Source organism: Triticum urartu, chromosome 3A (genome assembly GCF_056163025.1).
Source record: "Triticum urartu cultivar PI428250 chromosome 3A, HENAU_Tu73, whole genome shotgun sequence".
NCBI lineage: Eukaryota > Viridiplantae > Streptophyta > Magnoliopsida > Poales > Poaceae > Triticum > Triticum urartu.
Window position 1 is genome coordinate 23,649,054 of NC_141875.1, and position 4,882 is coordinate 23,653,935.

The following is a 4,882-nucleotide window of genomic DNA, read 5'->3' on the forward strand; positions in this document are numbered from 1 at the left end:
CACTTTATGAGCATCATTATTTAAACATCAACATAATAAAACTTGAATGATCTAAATCAAAAACAAGCTAATCGTGTTCTAATCCGCATCACCGTTGGGTTGAAAACGAAAAAGAACATTATCCATTCGAGAATGGGACATGACAATATTCAACGTTGGTTAGAATAATGTCATATACCATAAATCATAATCAAAACTTCATGTGTTCACTGTGACTAGGAAAACTTAAAATCACATAATCACCAATAAACACATTCACTACATTAATAGCAAACATTATCATAAAGCATATATACATGATGCAACCCAATGTTTTATCAAACACATGGATTCAATAATTTATCACTGACCATCTTGCATTAAACTTTGACATCATAATTTCAATAACATCAATAAAACTTGTCAAGTTTATCATTAAATACCCAGATGACATGATAACAAAAGTATCATTCATTTTGAACATTCTCATCATGACATTTCATTTCACAGAGTAAACAATAGATTGACATCCTCTGTATAATGACATCACAAACATTCTCCAAACAAAATTTGGATATTACACCATGCTTTCACCAAATAATAACATTTGGTAAACTTTTAATAGTCAATAAATGACAACTTATGACCATTATATGACATTAAAATTCTCTAAATATTCTTGTTCAGTGAATCATCATGCCAAGCCTCCATCACCTTCTGTCAGTGCATGCCAAAAGACATAAAATGCACCTGACATAATACTTTAGCATTATGGATCACCATCATTAGACCGCGTAGTGCGATGCGGAAAATCCAAACCACGCAGTCACTAACATTTCCTTAAGATGGTCTCAACTTATAAGAGATGATCACAACATAAACTTCATGATCAAATAAAATCTCCGAACAGAAAACCATAAACTTTAGAGAGTAGCGCATAATCATGCTAAAAACAACATCATCTCATAATATCCATAATTCAATATTAAAATGCTATAAAAGAAATGACATCAACGTTAATCTTATAGCACTATATCCCCTTTATATTTAGGCATTTTTTGATGCAAAACAGTGCATACAATTTATTTGGAAATAGTAACAATTGAACCCAATCAAATGCACTGGAAAACTAGAAAAGCATGAATTCTTCATCATACATATTGGCCACATCATTCTCAGATTAAATACCAATTTGACAACATTAATTTTCAATATCAATTGATATTTAAAATGATACTCAACATTAAATTTCATGTGTCAAAAATACCAAATAAAATTTCTTGTTGGCTCCTTTCAATTCCATAAACATAAAACATAATTTTCTATCTATTTTCATTTTAAACAGTGCAAGATCTTTAGAGAATCAAAATAATACAGAGAAGCACTGAATAAAAGGAGAATACATAGGACATCAAATTTGGCCCATGAAACCCACGGCAGACTTTTATTGATTCAGCCCAGGAGAAAAGTTCTCAGAGAAAACGAAAAACCCTCCGGGGTTTAGAAAAACTGGGCCTCGGCCCATGGTCAGATTAGACCCGTTATCCGCTCAAAGGTCCAGCAGCTGATCCGCGCCGATCTAAGCCGTTCGATCTAGCCGACGGTCCGGATCATCCCCAGCCGGAACAAAACAACTGCCGGTGGGAACCCTAGCACATTTGTCTCCTCCTCCCCCGATCTTTACGCTCCCGTAGAGAGCGGCGACAACAGCGGCCGCCCGGGGAGCTCGCCAACCATGGCGGCGCGGCAGCTCCGCTCGCCGGCCAAGCGTGCAGCGGACTGGATCCCGCGCGCTTTGCCGTCGAACGAGGTCTCTGCGTCCGCGCGCCCGCCGATTCGTACGGTGGGAGGGACTTTGCCGGCCACCGCGGCTTTAGGGGACGGTCGCGACGGCCACATACGCGAGCGGCGGCGCGACCCTTTCGATGTGACGGCGGCGTGCAAGACACGACTGCCGTGCGACGCACACATCCATAAGCAGGAAGAAAAGGGGGGCGGATCCATTCATTCCGCACGGTGGCCCAAGGGACAACGGCATCGCGGCACCGGCGTCCTCGCACGGCGTAGGCCGTGCGGACCCCTGAGGGTGGAGACGTCAATGCGACGTCATATGGTGAGCCCCTAGATCCATTCCCCTTTCTTTAATTCTTGTTACAAAAAAATTGTGGATTTGATGGCTAGGGTTTCTGAAAGTTGGGGAATTACTCTTGATTATACATTCTTGACCCCCTTTACCTTCTAATGGCTAAAGCGGGTGTAATCAGGTGCTAACTAAAGATACACCTAATGCGGAAGCATGACTACATTAACCAAATAGGGAGAACATGACCATTATCTAATCAGCACTAACCGGTAGCAATTATGGCTTTAACCAAAACAATTTACTTCAATCCTACATCATTAACTTATCAGAGGGCAGTAGTCTTATACATAAAACATTATGATGTATAATGACTATCAACTCGAACAGATCATCATTAAACTTGATTTGGGATCTAATCTAGGCATTAAAAAATGTGCTCATGATACCAATGTTAGAAAAGGAACTTTAGGATTATGTAATAGGATCATTTGCCTAGCATTAGGTCACCTAAGATATGATTACCAGAGAGGTTCGTGAATCTTACAAGTGTGCTCGATGCAGGCACAGTACCCCATGATCTCAGTGGCGAGGATGAGCAGCACCAGAGGCGCCGTGTTGATGTAGTCGTGGAGAGGCAGCAGCTCATCCAGGAGCTTCGCCGGAGGCAGCAGGAAGCCGCCGGCACAGCCTTGCGGCGGCCGGCGATGGAAACGGCCTTCCCACTGCTTCAGCACACCCCTAGATCGATAGGGTTCGAGGGAATAAAGGAGCTGGATATAATTTACGTGAACTCCGCTCCATAAGTATCCAGGCCCCACCCTTTATATGTATGCTGGCAATAGGGGACCAAAACCATCTGTTGGTTAGAGGTGCCCCCGATCAGGGCGGTTCTGTTGGGGTCAACAACCACGTACGTTGGTTCATGGCCCATACCCTTAGCGATACTTTTTACCCGGTCAGAGCCGAGATCAACCAACATTTATATCCTTGACAAGGATGGTACTTTTACGCAATAAACTCACTTAGACGAATTGGCTAGTCATTAGGGAGGCATCACGATGCACGAAGTGCCGCATGAAAGGTGATTACAGACAATGAGACAATGACTGCCGGTGAGTACCGCATGTCTGGCAGGTTAGAGATAACGAGACAAGGTGAGGGACTGCCCGTGAAAGGTGAGTACAGACAATGAGACAATGGTTTTCGATCACATGGATGGTTATTCAGATCCCTAAGGGCATGTTTGGTTCTAAATAAGTCACCAACTTATAAGTCGAAAAGTGAAAAAAAATGACTTATTTTGCCAAATAGACCTGACTTATAAGTCACCTCAACTTAAAACTTATAAATCACCCCCTTTTGCGTGGGTCCCACCACCTGCATGATGTTGATTGATGTGGAAAGGTGTGTCAGGTGACTTATAAGTCAGGTGACAACCAAACATGCGTGACTTATAAGTCACTAGTTTTAAGTCACCTGACTTATAAGTCGGGTGACTTATTGAAACCAAATAGGCCCTAAGTTAATTATACCCAACTCACATGGTATGGTAATAGACTCACATTAACAAACCATTAGTCTGACAAACATCTGACAACTCCTAACGCTACATTACTACCTCCAGCTACTAAGCTAATTCAAACAAGTTCAGATGACAACAAGTTCCAAGCTGGCGGGATGCAACCCGCACAAAAGCCCAGACTTCGTTAGTTGTGCGGTTAACGGCGGGGTCTGTACAACACGTCAAATCCATTCAGATATGCGGGTTGTTGGAGCAGCTCGTCGTCTCACATGTTGTCGCGAGCAAACTACTGTATATTAAGGCTTGTTTTGCATTCATCAACTAAACGTAAAGGGGTGCACACACACACACACACCACCCCAAGGTCTAAGGAGACATACTCTGCCTAGAAGGTCAGCCTGCCCGCAAGGACAGGCGATCAAGTCCTCCTGCGCTCTGCCCGTGGCTTGTAGCTCTTGAGGTAAGTAATTTCTTAACTTCGTGCTGGTTATCTCCGTTTATAAATGTAAAGGGGAGTTTTTGTTTGGGTGAAAACTGGACCATCTGCTATGGAATTTCTATGTTCCAAGCATATTTAGAGTTTTCTTCTTTCTACACGATACACATTAGGATCTATTCGCTTTAGATATAATTTTCATCCCATGTACGAGACGTTCAAAGATGCGTAAGAATCTCAACTCTTAGGATCTTTTTTCTTCCTGACTCTTTGGATCACATGAATATGAATGATAGAGGCTATGCCATTTCCATACTATTCATATCGTCAGACCATATACATAAATATCTGTTGAAGATTTTTTTTTTGTGTGTGTGACTATGACAAAGATTTTAGTAGTTCTTGTCCTGCAACTCAACAACTTCTGTCAAATTGAATTCCATGCTCTGAATTACTCTTGAAAATAGTATGTCTTGGTTTATCCATCCTCTATATATTGTTAGACATCCGATCAGGATCTTCTTATCCTTTGCTGATCTCAATTTAAGGCCGAAAACGCTTCAAGTCCCCCTGCAAAAAAAAAAACGCTTAAAGTCATACGATCTCCCAAATCCCCAACGCCGCTCCAAAACCCAGACCAAATCCGACCCATCTCCAAATCCCCAACACCACGGGTTTTCCCACGAATTTGACAACCCGTTGCTTAGACGAGAGCCATACCAACGCAAAAGTTATCTCAACGGCGCTGGGAACGGGCTCCTGTGAACCAGCGGTGGAAATTGCGACCTCCATGGCCCAAGGCCCAATAGCGAGATCTCGCTCACCCCCCGCCCATCCAACACCACCCCCCCCCCCCCCAGAC

The 4,882-nt window shown here is 42.8% G+C and overlaps 1 long non-coding RNA gene across 1 annotated transcript; it reads left to right on the forward strand.

Moving 5' to 3' along the window:
• The first annotated feature begins 515 nt into the window (after window positions 1-515).
• On the forward strand, window positions 516-3,093 carry LOC125547717 (uncharacterized). Its single transcript, XR_015599525.1, has 2 exons — window positions 516-2,092; window positions 2,624-3,093. It is a non-coding gene; the product is annotated as an uncharacterized LOC125547717 (long non-coding RNA).
• The last annotated feature ends 1,789 nt before the right edge of the window (window positions 3,094-4,882 follow it).